Source organism: Nicotiana tabacum, chromosome 1, assembly GCF_000715075.1.
Source record: "Nicotiana tabacum cultivar K326 chromosome 1, ASM71507v2, whole genome shotgun sequence".
Lineage (NCBI taxonomy): Eukaryota > Viridiplantae > Streptophyta > Magnoliopsida > Solanales > Solanaceae > Nicotiana > Nicotiana tabacum.
Genome location: NC_134080.1, coordinates 193,143,668 through 193,171,533, shown reverse-complemented (window position 1 = coordinate 193,171,533; position 27,866 = coordinate 193,143,668). Strand labels below are relative to the sequence as shown.

Below are 27,866 nucleotides of genomic sequence, written 5' to 3'. Positions count from 1 at the left end.
CCATCATCGTTATTAATGATTATGGTCCTATGTGGCGTTAAATTATTGGGTTTCTACAATAAGCATTGATAGTAGTGTTGTTACAAAGGCGACTCTACCAAGGTTATATACATCTTGAAGGGTTAAACATTCGAGGACGAATGTTTCTAAGGGGGGAAGGATGTTACATCTCGTGTTTTCGTACGTTAAAATTTCGTTTTCAGTTATCCGACGTAGAATCGGGGATGAGATCATCTTGACTTTAACATACTTACGCTTTTTATAACAAGCGATAAATAAGTGTTATGAAGGATAAAGGGGTACACGGATTAAAGAAAATGAGTTTTGTTGAAAGTGGCCAATTTGGAATAAAATACGGGTCGAGCGATAATACCCGATAATTATGAACTAGTACCATGCAAGATGTCATATGACCACGGTAGTATAATGTATAGAGTTTATATATAGTATATTAAAAATAAATAGAATTTTAAGTAATTTGGGGTAATTTTTAAATTATGCGGATAATTGATTAATTACCGGGTAACGGGACATTACCCCATTAACTAATAAGTGGATAAAACTTAATTAATTATAAGATGTGTGGCAGCACTAGCTTATCACATGAAATGACTAAGCTATTAAACATCCTAGGTGACTACCTATGAATATAACATAATCGTGATTTAAAGTGAAGTCTTAATAAGTCTCGTAAAATCTTATCCATGAAGACAATCCGACTATAGCTTCATTTCTTGTCTTTGACTTCATTTCATGTCTATTTTGTGTCTTTGGCTTCATTTCATTGCTTTGGCTTGAAACCAAGAACGTTGTAACAGAAATCATTTTCGTCTAAATCCTTAGCCAAAATTTTGATTGAAATTTCAAAGAGCAACCACAATTTCGTTTCAAATTTTCAAGAGATTCAAGCAGAATTTCATTCAACATATTTCACATAAGCAGAAGCTTCATTCCATTCAAATAATTCCAGGAACATATATGTTTAGTCCATCCCTTCTTTCTTTTGGCATGGTCCGAATTATACAGAAGAAACGATCAAACACACAGTTTCCATAAATTACTATGTTCGTAGAGATATTAGTGTTGTCTATATTCTTGATTCCCCATGAGAATTTGTATTATCTTCTATTCATGAGTCTCAGAATGATACGCAGTTGAAAATATTTATCCGAAAGGAATATTGGGATTATTATGTATTTTTCATGCATTTCACCCATTTATACATATGCATTGACCCATGACCAGATGACGCTATATACACGTATATATGTAAATATATGTATATGGGATATGAGAAAAGGTTACGACATTATATTCACACCACCAACTGATCAGTTGGTATATGTTGATGATGTTGCCCACAGTGTCTTGATGATATGATGTACACCCATACCTATGCATGACACGACATTTATTCGCACGTGCATGACATTATAAATATTTTAGAATTTACAAAGTTATTGAGATTGAAAGACATGTTTCATGTATGTCTGTTACGTACTAATTTTCATGTCTTACATACTCAGTACATTTTTTGTACTGATGCCATATTTCATGGGGTCTGCATTTCATGCCCCCAGGTGTAGGTAGGCAAGTTGATGGTCCCCCTTCTTAGGATCCCTGATCAGCGAGAGTTGGCATGCTCCACTTGATATGGAGCTGCTTTTGGTTTTGGTACGATACATTTGTATATATATATGTGTATGGGTATGACGTGGCTCAGCCCCATCTTTGTAAAGTTATGTTTCTATTAGAGGTCTGTGGACAGTATGTCTAGTTGGGTTGTATGTGGCCTTGTCGGCCTTCAGTTTTGAATGTATAGTTGTCTGTAGCAACCTTGCCGGCTCACCCACTGTATCCTGCATGTATACGTACATATGTCTTGTTGGCAGGTTTCCTTCATATATGTTATTTTCGTAATTCAGCAGATATTATTCAGATTCATATCTTAGATGCATGCTTAGGGGTGTTTGACAGGTAGGACTCAGGTACCCATTGCGGCTCATCGGTTTGGGTCGTGACACTTTTTTGGGACATATTATATATCAAATTGAAGGTACAAGAATGTAGTTTCCAATGCACTTAATCGTTCATTCAGGCAACATTCGGATAAAAAGATATAAGCATCGGAAAATGGGCCAATGCGAGGGTGCCAAGCTAGCACGTCTTTGACTTTTCAAAAGTTTATATATAGGTTTTAGCTTGTCTCTCTCTTCATTTTTATATAAAGCCCGACCATAGAACACCATAAAAACCTATCTTTGAGCTCTCTAAAGGGTTTCAAAGAATACTAACATCCCAGGTACAAAATCGAGAAGCTATAACATCAGAACGATCCCTACGACATAAGTATCATTATACTGCCTCTCCTTTTTCTTTGTACTTAGAGTTTTGGAAGGTACTTCATAGTTAAGAAATGTCTAATTTCTGTAATTAAGTGTTTAATAATCAAGAAAGGTTGATAAATTTGTTTCCTAATAGTTAGAACTCACAAGATGGTGATTGGAAGCCGTGAGTTTAATTTTTTCCCACTTTTAGTGGACTGTTTTGTAGTACATTTGTGTTGGAGTATTTTTCTGTTGATTTATGGAGTTTGGAAGGATAAAAACACGTGGAGAAATGCCACATGTGGTAGGGTAGTAGGTTGGTCGCTCGTCGTTGCAGTTTAAGGCTAATTGATAACTTGTTGATTGAGTATGTTATGGTATATTTAGGGTTTTTGTTGTATTCAAGGTCCTGAATTGTAATTAGGTTGGTTTTGTGTTGCTGATTGTATTGTGTTTGTATCTCGCCTATAGTAGGCATGAGGGAGTAGTAAAATCAGGGGAAATGCTGCCTGTTTATTTTAGAATCGAGTTATCGTTTTAGATACGTAATATACTAGCTCCATCTAAGTCATACATGTATTTCTTTGTTATAGGATTAGCACGCTAGTTATCATAAGCTTGTTGTGGAGTTTCATTGACGACTTGAGTTATGTTAAGGCTTTCCCTCTTTTTCTTTTGGAATGATCCATATGATACAACGAAACGAGCAAGCACGCAACTTTCACAAATGATTCTATTCTTAGAAGTACTAGGGTTGCCTATGTTCTGGATTCCCCATATGTCCTACTATCATATCGTCTATTCATGGGTCTCATTACATTCCAAGAGATCTTATTGACTTACTTCATTATGCATTGCATCCATTTATACACATATATTGACCCATGATAAGATTGCATTATATATTTGCGTATAGTATATGCATATGGGGTATGGGTAAAGGTTATGGCGTTATATACACACCACCACCTGATCAGCTGGTATACATTTATGATTTCGCCCACAGAGGCTGAGATGATATGATGGGATGCCCACAGAGGCTTGATGATGATATTTACACATATACCTATGCATGACATGACATTTATACGCATAAACATGACATTATAAATGTTTCATGATTCACAGAGCTATTCAGACTTACATGTTGAGTCTTTTACTCCATGTTTCTTTTATATCTTTTATATACTGATTTTTATGCCTTACAAACTCAGTACATTATTCATGCTTACGCCTCTATTGCCTGGGGACCTGCATTTCATACCCGACGGTGCAGGTAGACAAGCTGACGACCCCCCTTCTTAGGTCTTTGCTCAGCAAGAGTTAGTGTTCTCTATTTGATTTGGAGTTGTTATTGAATTTTGGTACGATAATTTTGTATACATATGGGCATGATGGGGCCCAGTCCCGTCCTTTATACATTGTACACACTATTAGAGGTCTGTAGATAGTCATGTGTAGTTAGATAGTGTGTGTCCTTGTCGGCTCACCCTACCGTATTCTGTATATATATGTATATGTGTTTTTTGGGCATGTTTTTCCCCATATGTTATTCTCATGATTCAGTAGTTTATTTACAGACATTATGAATGACCTACACTTTTTTCATATTTATATCTTAGACGTATGCTTAGGGGTGTTCGATAGGCAGAACTCGAGCACTCGTCATGCCCATCGGTTTGGGTCTTGACATGTTTGCAGTTGATATGTGAGATCATGATCACTTAGCTCGGTGGCCCACTTGTCTAGGCTCCCCGATAATTCGGGTTTATGTAAAATGCCTCTGAGAGAAAAGGTGGTGACATATGAGATAGGGTGGCATTGGAAATAGAGTCTAAACTTTCGTGAAGTTATGACTAGTTCTAGGTCCAGTTTCTTGAGGTGTGGGTACCTTGTCTCAATGTCGATGAGTGTTTTGCTAATGTAATAAATGGAAGATTGCGTACCTTTACTTTCTCGGATCATGACTACACTTACTTCCACTTTGGAGATGGTCAAGTAGACGAGGTGATGTTCCATGGGTTTGGGCTTTGAGAGCAGAGCTGGAGATGACAGATACGCTTTCCGTTGTCATAGAGCTTGTACGCACTCGGGCATCCATTCGAGGTCGTTATTCATTTTGAGTATGCTGAGACATCTGTCAGATAACCGCGAGATGAATCTCGATAGGGCAGAGATTCGGCCCGTCAACTTTTGGACTTGCTTCTTAGTAGTAAGGAGCTTTGGTATCCCTTCGATAGCTTTGATTTGGTCAGGGTTGACTTTGATCTCCTGTTATGACACTATGAAACCCAAGAACTTTCTCGAGGCAACACCAAACGCATATTTCTCTGGGTTTAGTTGCATTTCGTACCGTCTCAGTATTTCGAAAGCTTCCTTCAAATGGTCGATATAGTCCTCCACCTTTATGGATTTGACCAGCATGTCGTCGATATATACTTCCATGGTCTTGTTGAGCTAATCTTTGAACATTTTTGTGACCAATCTTTGATAGTAGTTCCAGCATTCTTTAGCCCAAATAGCATAACCCTATAACAATATGTTCCTCGGTTGGTGATGAACGTGGTTTTCTCCTGGTCCTCTTATTCGATAAGTATCTGGTTATACCAGAGTAGGCATCTAAAAAACTCAACAGCTCGTGCGCGGTTGTCGCATCGATGAGTTGGTCGATATGTGGTAACAAGAATAAATCCCTCGAGCATTCTTTTTTCAAGTCTGTAAAGTCCACACACATCCTCCATTTCCTATATTACTTTTTGACCATCACTACGTTGGTGATCCGCTTGGGGTATTTCAACTCTATGATGGAGCCATTTTCTAACAGCTTTTCCACCTTCTCCTGGATGGCATTGTTGATAGCGGGGTTGAATTTTGGTCTAACCTGCCTTACCGGGGGTAGAATGAATCGATGTTTAATTTATGTGTGGCGATCTCCTTGGGGATTCCTGGCATATCTGCATGGCTGAAGGCAAACAAATTCGCATTAGTTATTAAAACTGACTAAATTTACCTGATTCTCAAAGTTTGCAGTCGATGTAGGCCTTTTTGCTGGAGTAGCTAGGGTCTAATTGGACGGGGTCGAGGTCCTCTATAGTTGAGTCCACTGCTTCTCGTCGACCTCTACCCTGTTGATTGCTATGCCTCTTTTTCCTTGTATTTGTTCTGTTTGGTTGTCGTGTTGTCTCAGGCGATGCGGTAGCATTCCCAGGACGTGCATTGTTCTCCCCGTATGCTGAATATTCCCCAAGGTGTTGGGAATTTGATTACTTGGTACAAGTTGGATGGGCCGACTCTCATGGGATGTATCCATGGTCGTCCTACTATGGCATTATATGCGGTGACCTGGTCCATGAGTAACGTTTTCCCCAGAGTTATGCTGCCGGCCAAGATCACCCAATGTTTGTTCAACTACACTATTAAAACTGGTTAATGGGCAAGGACTCGGGGATGAATAATGCATTCTCCAATTCCATCGTCTATTATGATGCGTTTGACATCGGTGTCTAAAATTTGATAAGCAATGACTGTGAGCACGTAATTTTTACCCTACATGAAAATAACTCCTAAAAATAGACCAAAAATAATTTTTTATTGATTTTAGGAATTTTTCTTTATTTATTTGTATTTCATGCATTTTTAATATTTTTAAATCATAGAAAAATCCTAAAATTGTCATTTTTACATATTTAACTTTTAGTCTTTAAAATTAGCATTTTTTTAGTTAATTAGTTGTTTTAATGTTAAAAATAAATAAAGAATTTTAATTTCTACAAAAATAGATTAATTTAGGATTTTAATTAATTAAAGAAAAGAAAAAAAGGAGAAAAGGAAATTAGGAAGAATATATTTTTGGTCTTGTTTCTTCTAAAATTGGGTCAATTCCTGAAATGACCCAAATTAATTTTAAACCCCAGCCAATTCCAATACCAATACCCATTTTGACTCATTACCCCTTTTTTCATTTTTTTTTTACCCTAATCTCTCACATAAAAGAGGAGCTAAGGCAAAAAAGATCATTCCCTCTCATTTTGTAAAACCCACGCACACACCATTCTCACTCAAAGATCACCCCTTCACAAAAGAGCCACGGCACAAGAACCCCTCCTTCCCTTTTCTTGCTTCTTCATTCTCATCTCTGAATCCTCGCACTCCCTGATTTCTTTCAAAAACCCACGCACACACCATTCTCACTAAAAGATCATTCCCTCTCATTTTCTAATCGGCACACACAAAAGTGCTCACTAATCTCACACACACAATTAGGAATATAGACCAGTAGCTAAGAGTAGCTAAGAGAGTTGGAAATAATCTTTTTTTTAGATCTAGAAAACAAGAACAAAAAAAAGGGGAAAGAGGATTTCAAGTTTTCTCTGCCTCTGCTTTTCAGCTTCATTTCTCTGGATCTAAAAAGCTGGTTGACTGTTGAAATTGTTGTTTTATTGCTGAGATTACCGCCGAGCTCTTTGGATTGATTTTCGGTCTTCATTTGGGCTCACTTTAACGCCATTGCTTTGTTCGATTTAGGTAAGTTTCGAGTCCTCAACGTATTATGTATGTATTGAGTGATTAAATTGTTAAATCCTTATGTGATTTTGCAAGTTTACTCGATTTTTGCTACTCTGAATCTAATGTCCGGTGGTTGCGCAGTGTGTTTTAATTTAGAAAAATACTTGAAATAGTGAAATAGATAAAAAATGACACCTACATAGGTTAATTTCGATTCCCGATTTTGATAAGAATACTGTTCTGGATTGCTTGACTGTTTTAAGTTTAATTTTTTTTTTATTTTTTTTACTTTGAAATTAGGTACTGTATTTGAGATTTTCATTTTTTTTAGTTTCTTATGTGAACCTCACTCATAATTTTGGACTTAATTGGAGACTAGCAGCATTTGTTGTGCAAAGAGTTTCATGGCAAGTATTTTAGATTTGTGTGAAAGGAAGTTTAAGGCCACCGTAGTTCAGTCGAGTACCATTCATGCAATGTGAGCTAATGTATGAGTTTTTTGCCATATTTTGAATCATAGTTCATCAGAACTTGTATAAACTTGTATGATTTTGCACTGTTAACTATGGTCATGCGAGTAAAAATAGTTTTTTCTGTGAAATCCCTTATTATCATGCCCCACCCCACTGGAAGGACAAGGCTCACGCGAGGCTAATCTTTTATTGTGAGTTAAGGTTAGGACAATATTCTTTATGGTGGATTATCAATAAAAAATCAGACTAGTTTGGCCATTGGCTAATATTTTCACAATGAAATAAATTTCAAAAAACGCTAGATTGTCGCACTAATCTCCTGAAAGGTGAGTCAAATATGCTTTCATAAATCAATGTAATGGTCCACTAATGTCTTACTATCTGAATTTAATTTCTAATAAGCCTTGGACCGTCACTGAGAATCCCAAACTTTAGAAATATAAAGAACTTTCGAACATTTGTAGCTTTCTTCAGGCGTGTTTTATAATAAATCATCGTGGCTATGGGTACGGTTTCCGTTACATAGTTATGAAACATAATTCCCAAATTCGGATGTGCATTTCATGTGACCCAATTTCAATTCTCAATATCGTTAAATAGAACGTGTCGCGAACCGCGGGTGCATTTCATGTGGCGTGGTTCAAGGCATGTTCTTCCTAAAATAATTAAAAGCGGTTAAAAGTTTAAATTCGCACCATAGGTTAAACATGTACTAAAATCAGATAGTAGGTCAATAATAACAGTTGAGCGACCGTGCTAGAACCACGGAACTCGGGAATGCCTAACACCTTCTCCCGGGTTAACAGAATTCCTTACCTGGGTTTCTGTGTTCGCGGACTGTAAAACAGAGTCATTCTTTTCCTCGATTCGGGATTTGAACCGGTAACTTGGGACACCATAAAATTATCCCAAGTGGTGACTCTGATTTTAATAAATAAATCCCGTTTCGATGGTCACTTTAATTGGAAAAAAACTCCCTTGTATACTCCCTTACGGGGGTGTAGTAAAAAAGAGGTGTGACAGCTCTGGCGACTCTGCTGGTGATCGAACCCAGAATCTCTGTTTCAATGTTCAAAATTCGAGTTTAGAATAGCTGTTATGATTGACTTTTATTTGTTATCTGATTTTTACATGTTTGAACCAAATGTGCTAAATGCCGCTTTTATCACTTTGATTTGGCTTGAACTGTATATAAATTGTCATGAAATCCTTCTTCTCTCTGAGTCTTCTGAATCATTTGGGAAGTGTGCACTTCGTGTGACTTCTTTTCTGTTAGAGTCATATCCCAATTTTAGAACGAGGTTCGGAGAAGTTGCAAAGCCGGTGAAGCTTCTGTATTCCCGGTACGAAGCCCCCCTCGGCTCGAGCTGTCCGCTCGGGTAAGTCGGGTCTAGAACAATACACCCAGGTTTTTAAACCTAGAATAACATAGCCTCATGTCGGATCTCTAGTAGGAACGCTTGTTTGCATCACTTGCATTTGACTTTGGGGACTCAACATAGGGGTTGAGTTCGTCTAGGACAGGTGTACCCAAATTAAAAGACCATACTGATGCATCGTACGTGCTACTTGCGTATCTGTCTGTTTCGGCTTACATGTTGACTGACTTATAGAATAGGGAAAGAAAATGAAAAAAAGAAAATAAAGAAAATCAAAAAAGAGGAGAAAGAAGAAAAAATAAACAAAAAGTGAGAGGTAAATATTTAGAAAATTCTGAAAATCTGCCAAAATTCTAGAAAAAAAAAGTCATTTCAAAACGAGCCAAATTTTTTAAGTGTCATGTTTTCCTGTTCCGTCAAAACTGGGCGAACTACGCGGGACTGATTCTCACCGGATGTGAGATACGTAGGCAAACCTCATCGGTTCCGGCCCAAAAAAATCCAAAAAATATTTTCCTCCACTTCCTCTCTAGAAAAGTCTTTTTTAGACCCCAATTTTCAAAAAATTCAAAAATATTTTTCATTACTTGCTTCTTTAGAAAGCCTTTCTTTTAGACCCTAATTGTTTTTTTTAAAAAAATATGCAAAAATATTTTCTTTTGATTTCTTCCAAAAATCCAAAAATATTTTCATTATTCTTTCAAAATTGAAAAGAAAATTCAAAATTCAAAAATATTTTCTTTTTTAGAAGCATTTCTTTCATAAATTCAAAATAAAATTCCAAAAATATTTTCTTTCTTCTTTAGAAGTCTTTCTTTGCAAAAATTTTGAAGAAAAATCAAAATTCAAAAATATTCTGTTTTTTCTTTATAAGTCCTTCTTTCGAAAAAATAAAATAAAAAATTCAAAAAAAGTTAGTTTATTTACTTTATTCATGATCTTTCCGAACTACGCAAGATCTGATTCATGTTTCCACATGATACGCAGGCAACCCACATCAGGTTCGATCAACCATTGAAAAGAAAAATGAAAAAAAAATAAAAAACAAAATGAAAAAAAAAAGAAAAAAATGAAAAATATTGATAATAATAAGGATCGACTGAGTCCATTCTAACATGTTTTGTTTTGAATTATGAAGAAAGTTGAGGTGGTCAGTTTGTGGTAAGCTGGAAGCACAAGATCCAAGGGAAAAATGTCATTGACAACTAACATCGAAGCCGTTACAACTGCTCAAGAGACTCAGGGTCAGAGGGTTCAACAAGAGTCTACCGTGTTTGAGAAAAATAGAATACTGAAATAGCAAATGACCGAAATGTGTCAAGCATGGGCCAGTGGTCAAGGACAGTCTCGTCATGAGTCACAATTTGCTACATAGCAAGAGCAGTACCACTCTCCTGAGTACCACTCGTACTTATTTGATCTTCCTGCAAACATCGAGAAGCCTGCCCGAAAGATGGTACAAGAAGAAATGACCCAAAGAGTGAAAAGCTTAGAACAACGGTTGAAAAACACGCAAGGGTTGGCAAGTCAAAAGAGTGTTGCCTTCAAAGATCTATGTATGTTCTCCGATGTCCACTTGTCGCCTGGTGTCAAGACTCCCAAATTTGAAAAATATGATGGACATGGAGATCTCATAGCCCACCTGAAAATGTATTGCAATCAACTAAGAAGTGCAGGAAGAAATGAAGAATTGTTAATAGCTTATTTTGGGGAAAGCCTTACGAGAGTAGCTTCCGAATGGTTTATGGATCAAGATACATCTCGCTGGTATGTCTGGGATGATATGGCACAAGCCTTTGTCAAACAGTTCCAATACAACATCGACATCGCCCCAGACCGCATTTCCCTTTCAAACCTGAAGAAGAAACCAACTGAAAGTTTCAGGGAATATGCCAATAAATGGAGAGAGCAAGCAGCTAGAGTTAAGCCACCCATGGATGACCACGAGCTAATCATTGTGTTCCTTCAGGCACAAGAGCCAGATTACTTTCAAAATATGATGTCTGTGGTGGGTAAATCCTTTTCGAAAGCAATCAAAATGGGGGAAATAGTTGAGAATGGTCTTAAGACATGCAAAATTATGTGTCAATCAGTTTTCAAAGCTGCAACTCAGACTGTCCAGATTGAATATGATAATTTTAGTGGCAGAAATGAGATGGATGAAGAAATCATGATGACATCAGGGTCGAGAAGAGGTCCGAGGATAATGTCTCAAAGGTATGGCCAGCCTCGTATGTTGTCCAATAACTCCCTTGAGCATTACTATCCACCTCTTAACCCACAATACTCTGTTGCTCCACCTCAGTATGTTGGCTAACCACCAAAATACCCCAAAAGGCGAGCACGAGCATCACAAAATCTCTACCAGCCACCACAAAATTTTCAAGTGCCCTATAACCCACATCCAAGCCAGGGGTATAGAAGGGAACAAAGGTTGAAAGATAATTTTACGCCAATAAGAGAGTCCTATGCAAGCTTGTTTGAGAAGTTAAAGCATCATGACATGATTGCATCTATTCCTCCAAATCGTGTGGACCCACGTGTAAAGAGTTTTAACCCATCTAAAAGGTGTGAATACCATTCCAATGCCTAGGGGCACAATGTTGAAAGTTGTTGGGATTTGAAAAGAGAAATAGAAAGGATGATCAAGGAAAACCTGATTGTGATCCAAGACAGTGACACCCAGAATATCGCGCAGAATCCTTTACCTGCACATGATGATGCACACTTTGTGGGGATGATGCGTGGTGACAAGGAGTATGAGAATCCTCCCGGAAATTTGCTAACTGAAGTTAATGATTTTGAAATTGGAGAAGGCTCTGCTGATTCTGATGAGCAAATTTGTGGCTAAGTATCAAGCCTAGTAATTGAAAAGTCATTCCCTCCGCACTAGGAAGGAATCTTGGTAGCTTGTTTTGATGTTTTTTCTATTATCTGGGTTATTTCAGGGTTGTGATCCAGATTTTATTTGTTTTATTGAGTCAAATCCTTCTATCCCTCCATTCTGTTTGTGTGAGTCTTGTCTTTCTGTTCTATTGCTATTTTCATTAGCTGGGTTATTTAGGGTTGTAACTCGAATTTTAGGTTGTTTGTCTTGTTGTTTACTCAATGAAATATAGTTTGTCCTTTTGTGTCATTCCATGCTTAGTTCTTTTCCTGCTAGTCTTAATGACATGACATGCATGCGAAAATATTGGCCAGATCTTAGGAACTGATTTAATCTGGAATTCGATAACTAAAAAAAATACTTTTGAGGATGAATAAAGAGTTGAAATACTTTGGAACTAAGGTCGAGTAAAATTCACCTTCAAATCATTGTGAAGATCAGGCTTGAGGATGTTTAATCAATTGATGTTTGTTGGAAAATTTGTCACTAAGGGATGAAAAAAATGTCTTGTGACCACGGCACACCAAGAAGACACACATGTTCGTCAATGTTGTGATCGCAAAAAGATACCATATTTGACGTTCTTGAGGTTGGGATGCCCTTTTTCTGCTACCTAAACACTTTATATCATTTGCTCCCCCTTTTGAGCCTGTGTTATTTTTCTTTGACTACCCTCTTTTGGAATCAAGTTTAGAGTAAAAAAAACGGAAAAAAATCCATGTCCCAAAAGTACAAACTGGGGCAATTCTTAGAAAGTCCAGAAAAAAAAAAGAATTGTCAAAGGTCCATGCCCTCAAAAATAAAAGCTGGGACAAAAAAAAAAGAAAAAAAAGAAAAAAAAAGAAAAGAAAAAAAAGAGAAATAGAAAGAAAAATTAGAAAAATAAAATTAGTTAGGTCAGATGTTTGAACTACGTTCGACCTGATTCCTTAAAAAATAAGGATACGTAGGCAGCCTCACGGTTCGGTCCAACCAAATAAGAATTCAAAAGAAAAAAAAGAGAAAAATCCCAAAAATCCCTAATAGCTGTAACTGGGGAAAAGATTTTATTTCACTTTTGAAAGAGTCTATTCCAAGAGTTGTAAGTCCACAACCCCCTTTACTTTGAGTTTATTTTGAGCCTTCATGACATCCTTTCTTTCCAACCCTATCCAAAATTCTTCCAAATAAAGACCTCCTGATATGCCTTCAAGAATGCCAAGAGAATCATGCAATGAGCAACGGTTGTCACATGACGTAGAACACCGTCGAGTTTCTCACAAAAAGGGAAAGAAAAAGAAAAGAAAAATGAGAGAGTCTTGCTAGTGAAAACCTTCACGGGCACTGTAAGGTGACGGTAAGCAGAGGTGAACAAATGAGAGAGACTTATTGGTGAAAACCCCTCGGGGCACCACTAGTCGAAAGTGAGTCGTGAAGATGATGCGAAGGATTGGCACGAACAAGCCCGACCTCACAGGTCATAAGAATGGAAAAAAGGAAGATTGGATTAGCTTGATAGATCAGGCCGTTGAGTCCAAAATGCATGTCATGACCATTAAAGCTAGTTATTGAAAAAAAAAAGCTCTTCTTTCTGTCCTTCCGACAGGTGGCATTTCTTGTTAATATTGTTTCTTTATAGCATTGTGTCCTTCCCTCTGAGTCAGTCCTTGTCAAAATAAGTAAAAAAAAATTTCAAAATCTGCTACCAGCTTTTCAGTTGCATAAAGTAAATTTGGCCAGTACACTCGGTTGTTACTATCAACGTGCCTTGAGGATTCATGCAAAGGCTCCCCCAAAAGACTATTGTCAGCCTATTTAGCGTAAGGAAAGATAATTTGTGATTCTCTCTCACAGACAAATTGCTCAAAAGCAGGAAGTCATTCAAGATATCAAAAAAGGTCATCTAAGAAAAGATCTCTAGTTGGGATCACTTCGAATGGTACCGGGTGTGAAACAATTAGGGTTGATGCAGAACAAAAGTCTCTTGAAACCGACTCAAGTTGATTGAGCAGAAGTCAAGCTGCCCAAGACTCAAGGCCACAAACCGACCACCATTTTTAAAACTGACAATTTTTTCTTTGTGTGGAACAGGAAATAAAGCAGTGCAAGGAAAGTGGTTCAAAAAAAAACAAAAAAAGAAAGAAGAAAAAGAAAAGACGAGAAGAGCCGACAAAGGGAAGTTTCTCAAATCTTTGCCTTTATTTGTCTTGCTATTGTGCATAAAATCTTGCCATTGATCTTCACATTTTTCCTCCTAGAATAAAATTCCTAGTCTGATGGATTTTCCTCCCAATATAAATCTTAGTCTGATGAATCTTTCTCCTAAGATAGAAAACCTAGTCTGATGAATTTTCTCCTAGGATCACAATCTTAGTCTGATGAATTTTTCTCCTAAGAAAGAGGACCTAGTCTGATGAATTTTCTCTTAGGATCAAAATCTTAGTCGGATGAATTTTTTTCCTAAGATAATAAATTAGAAGACCTAGTCTGATGAATTTTCTCCTAGGATAAACGTCTTAGTCTGATGAATCTTTCTCCTAAGATAACAAAAAGAAGACCTAGTCTGATGAACTTTCTCCTATGATAGAAATCTTAGTCTGATGAATCTTTCTCCTAAGATAGAAATCTAGTCTGATGAATTTTCTCCTATGGTAAACGTCTTAGTCGGATGAATCTTTCTCCTAAGATACCCCAAAAAAAGAGAAAAAGGCCTAGTCTGATGAATTTCCTCATAGGATTAAAATCTTAGTCTGATGAATTTTTCTCCTAAAATAGAAGACCTAGTCTGATGACTTTTCTCCTAGGATCAAATTCTTAGTCTGATGAATCTTTCTCCTAAGATACCAAAAAAAAAAGAGAAAAAGGACCTAGTATGATGAATTTTCTCCTAGGATAAACGTCTTAGTTTGATGAATCTTTCTCCTAAGATAGAAAACCCAGTCTGACGAATTTTCTCCTAGGATAATTAGAAAAAAGGAAGTTTGGATTTGAAAAAAAAGGGGTCAATTTTTAGTTTCTTAAGTTATCAATATTTAGTTTTCTTGAAATCAGGGGTCCCACCTGGAGAATAGGGACAGTCTTTACTTTAGTCAAGCTTAGTTTATAGTTTTCCTAGTTTATTCTTTAGTTTACTCTCATCATTGCATCAATAGTACAAGTGGTTTACAATTTTGCTAATAACTCACAAATCTTCCTAGTGCAAACTGGGGGAGAAAAAATTTCTTTTGTTTTGTCTATTTTGTTGTAATCAGGCGCCCACCTGGAGAACAAGGGAAGACACCTCAAGTTTTGAGGTAAAATGGTTCGAGATGCAAGGGAAGACGATTCAAGTTCAGCAATCAAGCGTCCACCTGGAGAGCACGGAAATACAGTTCAAGTTTAGCAATCAGAAGCCCACCTGGAGAATAAAGCAATTCAAGCGTCGGTAATCAGGAGCCCACCTGGAGAATAAAGCAGCAATTCTAGTGTTGGTAATCAGGAGCCCACTTGAAGAACGAAGGGAAAACAACAATGTTCGAAGGAAGACAATCAAGTTCAGCAATCAAGCGTCCACCTAGAGAAAAGGAAAAGCATCTCAGATTACAATTCAAGTCAGCAACAAAGGAATTTCACGTGGAGAATACGGGTCGACAAAGCAACATGAACTGCAAGATCAAGTTTGAAGATATAGATAGGATTCTTGTAATGCATAAATCATAGTTTAGTCTAGCTTCTTTTATTTTGTCATGGTGTAATAAGGAGTTCAGTAAGCAGTAGTAGCAGCAGCAACAACAGTGAAATCACAGTTTCATGGTAGTCCCAGCTACCGAAACTTCTCGAACTACACTGATCTGATTCCTTTATAGCCAAGGATATGTAGGCAACCTTGAAAGCAGGGTGCGGTCAAATCTTTCAAAAATGCTTCCCACAGAGTATTCAAATGGGCAAAAATCGCTCGTATCCGCTCACTTTATCTTTGCACGAAAACTCTTCGTGTTTCCGAGCAAAGAGAGGCAGCTGTGAGCACGTGATTTTTACCATACATGAAAATAACTCCTAAAAAATAGACCAAAAATAATTTTTTATTGATTTTAGGAATTTTTCTTTATTTATTTGCATTTCATGCATTTTTAATATTTTTAAATCATAGAAAAATCCTAAAAATTGTCATTTTTACATATTTAACTTTTAGTCTTTAAAATTAGCATTTTTTAGTTAATTAGTTGTTTTAATGTTAAAAATAAATAAAGAATTTTAATTTTTACAAAAATAGATTAATTTAGGATTTTAATTAATTAAAGAAAAGAAAAAAAGGAGAAGGAAATTAGGAAGAATATATTTTTGGTCTTATTTCTTCTAAAATTAGGTCAATTCCTAAAATGATCCAAATTAATTTTAAACCTCAGCCCAATTTCAATACCCATTTTGATTCATTACCCCTTTTTTCATTTTTTTACCCTAATCTCTCACATAAAAGGGGAGCTAAGGCAAAAAAGAGATAGATCATATACCCCTTCACAAAAGAGCCACGGCACAAGAACCCCTCCTTCCCTTTTCTTGCTTCTTCATTCTAATCTCTGAATCCTCGCACTCCCTGATTTCTCTCAAAAACCCACGCACACACCATTCTCACTCAAAGATCATTCCCTCATTTTTTAATCGGCACACACAAAAGTGCTCACTAATCTCACACACACAATTAGGAATATAGACCAGTAGCTAAGAGTAGCTAAGAGAGTTGGAAATAATCTTTTTTTTAGATCTAGAAAACAAGAACAAAAAAAAGGGGAAAGAGGATTTTAAGTTTTCTCTGCCTCTGCTTTTCAGCTTCATTTCTCTGGATCTAAAAAGCTGGTTGACTGTTGAAATTGTTGTTTTATTGCTGAGATTACCACCGAGCTCTTTGGATTGATTTTCGGTCTTCATTTGGGCTCACTTTAACGCCATTGCTTTGTTCGATTTAGGTAAGTTTCGAGTCCTCAACGTATTATGTATGTATTGAGTGATTAAATTGTTAAATCCTTATGTGATTTTGCAAGTTTACTCGATTTTTGCTACTCTGAATCTAATGTCCGGTGGTTGCGCAGTGTGTTTTAATTTAGAAAAATACTTGAAATAGTGAAATAGATAAAAAATGACACCTACATAGGTTAATTTCAATTCCCGATTTTGATGAGAATACTGTTCTGGATTGCTTGACTGTTTTAAGTTTAATTTTTTTTATTTTTTTTTAGTTTGAAATTGGGTACTGTATTTGAGATTTTCATTTTTTTAGCTTCTTATGTGAACCTCACTCATTATTTTGGAATTATTTGGAGACTAGCAGCATTTGTTGTGCAAAGAGTTTCATGGCAAGTATTTTAGATTTGTGTGAAAGGAAGTTTAAGGCCACCGTAGTTCAGTCGAGTACCATTCATGCAATGTGAGCTAATGTATGAGTTTTTTGCCATATTTTGAATCATAGTTCATCAGAACTTGTATAAACTTGGATGATTTTGCATTGTTAATTATGGTCATGCGAGTAAAAATAGTTTTTCTGTGAAATCCCTTATTATCATGCCCCACCCCACTGGAAGGACAAGGCTCACGCGAGGCTAATCTTTTATTGTGAGTTAAGGTTAGGACAATATTCTTTATGGTGGATTATCAATAAAAAATCAGATTAGTCTGGCCATTGGCTAATATTTTCACAATGAAATAAATTTCAAAAAACGCTAGATTGTCGCACTAATCTCCTGAAAGGTGAGTCAAATATGCTTTCATAAATCAATGTAGTGGTCCACTAATGTCTTACTATCTGAATTTAATTTCTAATAAGCCTTGGACCGTCACTGAGAATCCCAAACTTTAGAAATATAAAGAACTTTCGAACATCCGTAGCTTGCTTCAGGCGTATTTTATAATAAATCATCGTGACTATGGGTGCGGTTTCCGTGACATAGTTATGAAACATAATTCCCAAATTCGGGTGTGCATTTCATATGACCCAATTTCAATTCTCAACAACGTTAAATAGAACGTGTCGCGAACCGCGGATGCATTTCATGTGGTGTGGTTCAAGGCATGTTTTAAATAACATTAAATCTTCCTAAAATAATTAAAAGCGGTTAAAGGTTTAAAATCGCACCATAGGTTAAAACATGTACTAAAATCAGATAGTAGGCCAATAATAACAGTTGAGCGACCGTGCTAGAACCACGGAACTCGAGAATGCCTAACACCTTCTCTCGGGTTAACAGAATTCGTTACCTGAGTTTCTGTGTTCGCGGACTGTAAAACAGAGTCATTCTTTTCCTCAATTCGGGATTTGAACTAGTGACTTGGGACACCATAAAATTATCCCAAGTGGCGACTCTGATTTTAATAAATAAATCCCGTTTTGATTGTCATTTTTTAATTGGAAAAAACTCCCTTATATACTCCCTTACGGGGGTGTAGTAAAAAGGAGGTGTGACAATGACGAGAGCATCATTGTGAGGGAAAGTCAAACCATTGGCATCTGATTCGTCGAAGATGATACTTTCATCGAGTTTGTCATACCGTTCGTTGATAATAGATCTTTTGAGCTTGTGAGTGGCAGTGAATTTAACGCCATTGATGGAGGCATCGTCGCTGCTATCGATGATCATGTTGATGGTGCGAGCTAGTGATGGTGGTTTTTGTGGGCCTTGGCATTCACGACCTCTAGCGAAGTTGTTTCTCCCTTTGTCGCTCTGCAGCTCTTTGAGATGTCCCTACTACAACATGTTCACAACCTCTTGCTGAAGGGCGATACAGTCTTTTATCTGTGTCCGCGCTCTTGGTGGAATTCGCAGAAGGCTTCAGATTTTCTGGTGCTTTGGTCGAACCCACCTTGGGTGGCCATTTCCCCTTCGTTTCGAGTTTTTCCAAGGCATAGATAATTTTTTTAGGTGACACAAAAATTATGAGCAGATAATAAGGGGGACATACCTCTCTCGTTTCGACGAGTCCCTATTCTTGGCCTGGATGGGCCTTCATCATAGTGGAAAGAAGGCAGGGTGAGGGCTTTGACGTATGGCTGATGTCGATCCCTATTGGATCGTGAGATCGGGTGATCCCTCCTTATGTTATTTCTTCGCTCTTTCCTATGCTCGGCTTGTACCGAGACGAGCCGTCGAGTTGGTTCATTGAGGTTGTCATCATCTGCTCAGGCTTCGACACAATAAGCATTGTGGATTTCATCCCAAGTATTTGGAGGATAATTTTATCAATCGGCTCAGCAGTTTTTTGGTCGGTCTTGAACTCTCTTTACTCAACCCGTTCTGAAAAGCTACGACTACCATCCTTTCGGACACGTTTGGTAGGGTCATCCTGACCCTTTTGAATTGGGAGAGAAAGTCCCTTAGTCCTTCTCCCAAGGACTGCTTGATGGAAAAGATGTTGTTTACCCTTGTTTCGGCTTTCTTGGCCCCGGCATGGGCTGTTACGAACTTGTCGGCCATTTCTTCGAAGGTTTCTATGGAGTGGTCTGGTAGCTGTGAATACCATGTCAACACCCCTCAAGTGATGGTTTAGCCAAATTTCTTCAACAACAAATAGGACACTTGTTCCTTGGCAGGTCGTTGCCCTTCACGGCGGTGACATAATGAGTCACGTGATCTTCGGGTCAGTCGTTCCATCATATATCCTGAGATACGATGGCATTGTGAAGGTCTTTGATATGGTGTGTGGGACTTTTTCCTCATTATACGACTGTTGTATGAATCTACCGGTGTCCCTTTTTAGTAGTAGCTTAGGGTCACCCCGTATCTTGTCGACCCGCTCCTGATGTTCTTTCATTTGATCCCTGAGCATCTTATTTTAATTTTCCATTTCTTCCATCCTCTTATGAATAACAGCGAGGACGGTGTCACCTGCATTGTTAGTGATATTGTGAGTTATACATGGTGTTGGAGGGTCTGGTTGGTTGCCTTGCTCGTCTGCTCGTAGCACTGTGTGGACTCTTGCGGTATCTATGGTCGTGCATGGAGCAGGTGTGTTGAGCATGCTTACTAGTGTAGCGGTCAACAATGCTTCGAGGAGCTTTTTCATGGCCAGTGACATCCCTTCTCCTGTGGACGTGGAGCCCCTTTCCATTTGGTTTTGTTATGTTACAATAGGGGGAGGCGAGATCTCGTGCCTGGGGGATACAGTAGGTGTCATGTCATCGCCTAGCATTTGGCAGCTCTCGTTGATAGCATTCATGAGGTTGCCAGGGAAGTCACTTGTCACTTTGGTCCTATCTCCTTGGTTACCTGCCATGTAGTTTTCCATACATGTAGAGAAAGAGAAAGATCTTGCGGTTTTGTTAGGTTAATGACTCACGTGAGTTGTAGATCTAAAGTAAACTAAAAATTAGCTAAAAAGTCCCCACATACAGCGCAAAGCTGTTTGATCCAAAAATTATGATTCAGGTTCAACTAATTAGATTTAAATAAAATAGGGTTAATCTTAGCTAATATTAATATCCAAACGACAATATTATCCATTTTATGACAGATAGTATGTCTATTAAAGCGGGTGGCAATAAATGTGAGCAATAACAACGATATTCAATGATCCAAAAAGATGGCAGATAGCATTAAATAATAATAAGTAGCAATTAATGGCATTTAAGCAAATAAAAACGTATGAGTCGCCCCAAAAGGGGTGAGATATGTGGATATTCTTTTTGACAAGGATGAATGATTGATGAGCCTTTGAACAGTTAGGTCTTTCTTGGATTAGGTGGAAAAATTAGACAAGAATCTTAGTAAAAAAGTTATTTTTCATATACTTGTGATATGGCTAGATCCTCTCTATACAGTCAATGTATTTTCCTACAAGTGAATATCTCATGCCCCCGATCATTTTGTCTCTTTCTATTTATAGGGAACATATTCCTATAAACCTTAATAGTACAGGCGCAAAGAATATCCATTAGCATATTCCTTTTAGTATCCTATCTTAAAACTAGTTGTTATAACTCCATCTAAGATGTTCGACCTCGAACTTGATCTACAATGACTTCATGACCTTGATCTTCGCTGACTCTTCGTCCGCACCCTTCATCACTTCGAGGCCACTTCGACCTGCGACAGATCTTTGTTGAGACCTTAATAATAGCACGTGACGACCGATGAAGGCTATCATGGTGCTGACGTGGCTTACCTATATCAAAGATATTTTTTTGCCCATATATTTATGTTGGGGCCTTGTTGAAAAAATTGTGCGAGATGATTCTTAGGGTGTTGAATTGTTGATTGCGCCTTGGTTATGGTCTTCCTACTGTGGAATATTGTGCTATCTGTTTCTCCATGTTTATGGTCATGCACTTAGCGTGTTTGTTGTTGATATGCATATGGTTGTTGATTGTGAGTATCATGGCTCGAGGTATTCCACGTGGATTGGTGTTTATAATGGGTCACGTATCGCAGCAGAGTTATGTTGGGATATGATCCTTGTGCTTATTTCGTGTGTTTAGTTTCTCTTTTGTGTGATAGGTTCATAGAATTGTGTTTCGTGTGGTGGTATCTGTTGAGCTTGGGGGGAGGTTCTCTCATTTGATTCCTTTCCATCATTGGGTACATTCGAGTTATTGCTCGTTTGGTGCACAGATTTTATGATAAGTGGCTCTAGGTAGGATTGGTGTGGCATATTGTTAAAGCAACTTGTATTGGATAAGGTAAAGTTAGTGGGCATGAAATGAGTGCCATCGAATTTGATTAAGGTATGTTTAGAAGAATAATGTCACTAGTCAGCATAGATTTCGAATAAGGTTCTTGCTGGGCAAGAGAGCTCCATGACTTGTTGATGTAATGGGTGACTATGAGTTTCTGCATGTTTCATTCATCATTGTTAGTGTACAAAAATTTGGAACAAGGTTTATATTGAAAGGAGGTTAGATACCAGTATCGAATTTGCTATTTGAGCAGCTACTATGGTCAGGAGATATTGCCATGTGTATCTAAGTTATGTGGAATATTATGTGATTATATTTAGGAAATGGTTATGGCTTGATGCAGCTTGATTCAGACTTATACAGCGTACAGATATGAGAATCGGGCATTATAATGAATTGTAGAAGTTGGAGATTAGGTGTGAGCACGTGATTTTTGTTTTCGCACGACAATCGCTCCAAAAAGAAATAAAAAAAAATAATAATTGGCCCTGCTGTACAATTTCGGATTTCTGTGCGGCACCTTGTTGATTTATTTGTGACTTTGGCCCATTTTTATTTATTTACTTTATTAAAATAAAATTCAAAAAATATATGTGTCCTGCATAATTCAAACCGTAATCCGGTCGTTAAATAGAAAATCATGAATAGGCATTTTCGTCCGTGATTTTATTTGGTTTGACTTTACCTGTTTTGAAATATTTTAGTGTGTGTGCAAATAATTGTATTGAGTGTGTATTTAATTTTAATTTGATTTTTTGGCTTAGTTTTGTTTTAAAATAAATAAGAAAAAGGAAATAAATAAAAAAAAATAATAAAAAAAAAATAAAGAAAAGACCCCTTCCCTTCCGGACTTGGGCCAATTTTAACAAAATTGGCCCAAACAAACAGCCCAAGACCCAGGCCTGCCCGGTCCAGGCCACCTGATGCCCAGGACGTCCAAACGACGTCGTTTGAGTCGTGCCTGATCTGGGCCGTTGATCTCAGAGTGATCAACGGCCAAGATCAATTCCCCATAACCCATCAATAAACCCGACCCATCTTACCCGGACCGACCCCAACCCTTTACCCTTGAAACGACACCGTTCCACTTAAGCTATCAGATCCAGACCGTAGATCTAGATTGATCTAACGGTCGAGATCAATCCACCCATTAACTATATAAGGCCATAATCCTACCCTGCCCCCCCTATCCGAACCCCAGCCTTCGTCTTCAACCTCATCCCCTTCAAACCCTAGAGCCGCCCTTGTATCCCCCACCATGAAAACCGGCGGCATGAACGCCGGTGACCTCGCCATGAACACCATAGAACCCCCTCACCACCCTGAACATAGACCTGTTAACCGTTTGGTTCGAATCACCCCCAGGTCCTCGAATCTTCATTTGAAGATTCGAGTCAAAACTCGATCTACACCAAACAACCCCAGCTTCATACCAGACACTCCCCGGACCTTCCTCGTGACCAAACCATACTTGGTTTGGTCCGAATCTAACCAGGGAAGCACGAATATTAGATCTGAGTTTTGAAACCACAAGGTCCCTCGTCACTGGTTCAAACCGGTTCAAACCAAAGAGGTTAAGGTCTGATGGACTTTAATCAAAGTGTTTCTCATTTGAGAAACACTTCGATTAAAGCCCGTTCAGCCTTAAGAAAGTTGTCCGAGTCCGAGTTTGAAGTTTTGATTTTTCAAGATTTAAGGTGAGTTTCTTTCTCTTCTTTATTTGTTTTGGCCCATTTGATTGTGTTAAAGTCTGTTCATGCTTTGATTTTGTATCTTTGAATTTTGTCAACTGTGCCCCGTCCATTTGCCTGAACTTCTGTTTGTTTGAATAAGTCTTTCCATTTGCTCTGATAATGTATATAAATGTTGTGCAAGTAGCGGATTTTCAAGTTTGGACTGACTAATGACTCCTCGAGTGTATTTCTGCTTAGTCAGTATAATTCGAACCATGTTTAAATGTCTGATTTTTGGCTACGATTGTGTATGTTAATGCTAATATAGTCGAGTCGACATGTGTCGTCAATTAGTTTCAACTGTCTGAACAAAGTAAATCGATTTGCTTCTGATGAACATTTGCCTTGAGCCAATTAAGAACCAGTTTTTGCTTACTTATAGATTGTTTGAATTGATCAGTTAATGTAAAAAGGATTGTTTATGTTTAAATTCTGAATTGGAAGGCATGTGCACTCGTGCACAGCATGTGCATTGGTGCACCTCATGTGCCTTGTGCACAGCCTGTTTTTCTGCTTAAGAAGGCTTTTAAGTTTTAAACAATTTGACAGCATATGCTGTCAGACATATTCTACTGCCCATACCTTGCTTTAAGTTTAAAAAAGTATTAAACCTTTTAAAAGTAAGTCTGTCAGGGAATGTTGATGGAGGTTATATACTTAAATAACTAATTGGGATCTGAAAAGGTAAAAGACACATGGGAGGGGTACTGTGACATTTGGAAAACAGGCTGTTAAAAGAGATGGTGTTGAGGCTTATAAAAGGAGACAGAATTGGGCAGGAGAAGGGGGGCATTAGGAGATAGACATAAAAAAGGGGATAGAATCAGAGGATAGGGAGGATCAGACCTGAAAAAGAAAATATACACACACAGTGAGGGGATTGGGAACCTTAAGAGCTGAAAAGGAAAAACAAAAACACAGATAGAGAGAGGTTAAGGGATAGAAGCTATACAACCAACAATCAGAAACTTTTTCCTCCTATCATTATTGGTTTTCAGTTGTTCAACTGGTTCAGATCAAATTCTGATCCTTATGAAATTCCAGTTGTGTCCTTTAGTCGAGTGTTTGCATTGGTTTACTACTGGTTTGGTCTGTCTGGAGTTCTGATTCTACTCCACTGGGTGTTGCTGTTATTTGGCTATTGCTTTCTATTGGCCATAGTTGCATTTCTGCACTCGAGCCTGTTCTTGCTGCTGCTATTTTGCTCACTATTGTTGCTGCATTTCTGTCCTGCTGCTACTGCTATTCTGCTTCCTGCTGTTGCTGATTTCCCTATCTTCTTCCTCTTCTCTTTGGCATTTTCAGTTTGTTTCCAGGTACACATCTCAAGTCTCACATTGGTGTAGCTGAATGTAACATTGAAAAAGCATGAATAGAAAGATTTGAAGGAGTTATAATCACCCGTTTACTGACTGCCTTTTCATAAATGTTGTTAAGTTTATGTAAATTGTAGTTTATAGCTGATAGAGAATACATTATTAAGTTTGTACTTGTTGATTTGAACTGTGGTGTTCGATTCGTTTATTGGCATACAGAATGTGAATGGAACTCTTGGAATGTGAAATTATTTAATGTGATTGTTAAAAATTAAAATTCACTCCTTCAGCATGTATTGAATAAGTAAGGGCAAATGGCTATTAAAATAATGTGGTTTTGAACTGCCCGATCTTCGATTTCTTTAGGCCTTTACAGGATTAGTTTTTTTCGGCAGTATTCTTCAATAAGGAATCCTATTAACCCTGTTTAAGCAAGTTAATCTAATTTTTGACCTAAAGATATTTGTTCGGATTAAGTGTCGTATTTCATTAGAATAAGCGGATTTTTCTCTGTCAAACTAAAGCAATTTTCCATTGAAAAGTAGTGTTTTCTCTACTTTGTAAATAGTTAATCAGGTATTGGTAAGGATCCGGATTAGGCAAAAGTATATAGTTAAATTAGCATGTATCTTTTCTTCTAGTTTAGAGACAAATGCATTAGAAATGTAGCCACTTTAGGACGTCCTCTCTAAAATAGAGATGAGCCTCGCCGAATAAAGATGCAAAATTGCGGGGCCCTCAATAAATAACCATGATAATTATCTAGAATTCAGGATAGGCCATTTAATAAATTTCATGGCCTTCTACAAAATAATAACGCGTTAGACTCTTTAGGCGCGGCTTAATTAAATCATATTCTTAAATTCGGGTGCACATTGATGTGACCCAAATCCAAATCTCAATGAAGTTCAAATGTGTCGACGATCACGGGTGCATGGATTGTGACGTGGTTCGAGACGCATTTTCACGACGTTGCAATTCTATAAAAATAAATGATAATGATAAAAGCGGTTTAAACTTAATAAAAGCACATAAGTCACAACATGTACTTAAATCAGATATTTAGCCATTATAACAATTTAAGCGACCGTGCTAGAACCACGGGATTCGAGGGTGCCTAACACCTTCCCTCGGGTCAACAGAATTCCTTACCTAGAATTTCTGGTTCGCAGACTTCATTTGGAAAAGTCGAAAATTTCCTCGATTTGGGATTCAAGATAAACCGGTGACTTGGGACACCAAAAGCCAAACCTTTCCCAAGTGGCGACTCTGAATTAAATAAATAATCCCATTTCGAATATTGTCACTTAAATTGGAAAAACTCCACCCGCGCATCTAACCCTTCGGGGCGGGGCGCGCAAAAAGGAGGTGTGACAGCTCTGGCGACTCTGCTGGGGAAAAAACCCAGAACCGCTGGTTCAGGGTTCAAGAATTCGAGCTTAGAATAATTGTTATATTTGGCTTTATTATCTGATCTTTATTGCATGTTTTTGCGTAACGTGCTAAATATTGTCTTTTACCGCTTTGATATTATCTGAACTGTATATAAACTGTGCCGAAACCTTTCTCTTCTTACTTCCGGGGAGAAGCTCGCTGGTCGGGACTCCCTATTCTGTTAATGTCAATACCTAAAATAAGAAAGAGGACGGACAAGTTACAAAGCCGGACGATCTCGCGGGTCCCCGGTACGTAGTCCCCTCCTCGACTCGAGTTGTCCGCTCGGGTGCACAGTCTAGAACAAATACCCAGGTTACGAACCTAGAATAACTTGACTTCATGCCGGATCCCTAGTAGGAACGCTTATCTGCATCATGTTGCATTTGACTTAAGGGACTCAACACAGGGGTTAGGTCCGTCTAGGACATGCAACCTGAAACGAAAAAGACCACCCTGATGCATCCTATTTGTGTTGTGCATTTATTTGCTTCGGTTCCGCATGTCGACCGGTTCCTAAAAAGGGGAAAATAGCAGCGTAGGGGAGATAATTACTTATTTTTGGAAAATAAAACCAATGTCCATGTAGTGTCAAAACCTCGCCGGAATTTTTTCTAAAAAAAAACTGTCTTTTATTGAGAGTTATTAAAAAATAAAAAAATAAAATAAAATTTCTTTTATCACTTTCAAAATCAAAAAAAAAAAGAAAAAGTATTTATTTTAAAAGTAAAAAAAAATGGAAAATCCATAATTCAAAAAGTGTGTTGTTTCTTTTGTAGTACCCCTTTTATAAATTCAGACTAATGGTCCAAATATTGCAAAAAAAAAAAAATAAAATGTAAAAAATACGCATTCCTGATTTCTAGGTTTATTCGATTTTTTTTTCCTATTTTACGATATCCCGAACTACGCCGGTTTGATTCTCACCGGATGTGAGATACGTAGGCAACCCTCGTCGGGTTCAACTCCATTTTTCTAAATAGCCAAAAATCAGTAAATAAATAAATAAAAGATGTGTCAAATTTTTAATAGAGTCGTAAATAAGTCAGGTGACATTGTTTTATCATAAATAGCCGAATGTTCCCGAAAGGGACGCCGGAAGGCTGACTTTGCATAAACAGCCACCTTTGGGTCTTGTTTAGCGTTTTTTAGACCCGCACAACCTTAAAATCTTTGTCTCCGAAGTGTTTAAAGGCCGTGGTCAAAGCTTGATCCTCTCTAAAAAAATATATATATTTTTTGAGTCAGTCAATTTTGTTAAAATCACCTTAATAAATGTGCAGGATGAGCACGATGCAAAATGAACATTTTTCAATAATGACCAAAATCCCTATCAAGTTACGGCTATGGTGGAATGATCTAGGTGTTGAAGGAAAAAATGAGGTTAAGAAATATTTGAAAGGTCTTGTGGGTCTGTTGGAAATCTAGCCTCGGGGAGATATCATAAGAGCTTTGGTTACCTATTGGGACCCGGCGCACAATGTTTTCCATTTCTCTGATTTTGAGCTCACCCCAACTTTGGAAGAAATGGCCGGATACATCGGGAATACTGAACTTCCGTTGAGGGAAAAATACTTGGTCGCCCCAAGAGTCGTCACGGTACATCGGTTCCTGGATTCATTGAAAATACCTAGAACAGTCCACAACCCGGATCTAGCAGCCGGATTCTGTACTCCATGCTTCATATATGATAGATACGGTCACGAGGGGGGATTCAATAATCCAATCAACAAACTGTGCAGCAAAGGAGTTCGTCAGAAGTGGGACGAGCACAGACGGGTGGCGTTCATGATAATGTTTCTGGGTCTTCTGGTATTTCCGAGAAAAGATGGAAACATTGATTTGAAGATATCTGGGGTCGTCAGCACTTTACTCACGCAAAGTGGCAGCACTCTCGCGCCAATGGTGGTATCTGACATCTTTCGAGCTCTCACAGCTTGTAAAGCTGGGGGAAATTTCTTCGAAGGTTGTAACTTGCTCCTACAGATATGGATGACCGAGCACCTCTGCCATCATTCCGGGGTATTGAGCCATGGTTCCCCGGAAAAAACCCGCATAGAAGAATCTTACACGAGAACCAGAGAGATCATTTGGCCCAAAGGAGTCCTGGCATGGACCTCGTTCTTGCAAGCTCTTACTGCCAGCCAAATACAATGGACGTTGGGATGGTTGCCTGTTGATGAGATCTTATA

General features: G+C 37.9%; 2 long non-coding RNA genes across 3 annotated transcripts; both read left to right on the top strand.

Moving 5' to 3' along the window:
• Nucleotides 1-6,350: 6,350 nt before the first annotated feature.
• Nucleotides 6,351-15,371, top strand: LOC142181946 (uncharacterized). 2 transcript variants are annotated; one of them, XR_012710846.1, is made up of 2 exons: nucleotides 6,351-6,851; nucleotides 13,643-15,371. It is a non-coding gene; the product is annotated as an uncharacterized LOC142181946 (long non-coding RNA). The 2 variants fall into 2 exon arrangements; XR_012710845.1 differs by having other exon boundaries at nucleotides 9,824-15,371.
• Nucleotides 15,372-15,816: 445 nt separating this feature from the next.
• LOC142181945 (uncharacterized) lies at nucleotides 15,817-24,521 on the top strand. The gene is made up of 2 exons (XR_012710844.1): nucleotides 15,817-16,494; nucleotides 24,230-24,521. It is a non-coding gene; the product is annotated as an uncharacterized LOC142181945 (long non-coding RNA).
• The last annotated feature ends 3,345 nt before the right edge of the window (nucleotides 24,522-27,866 follow it).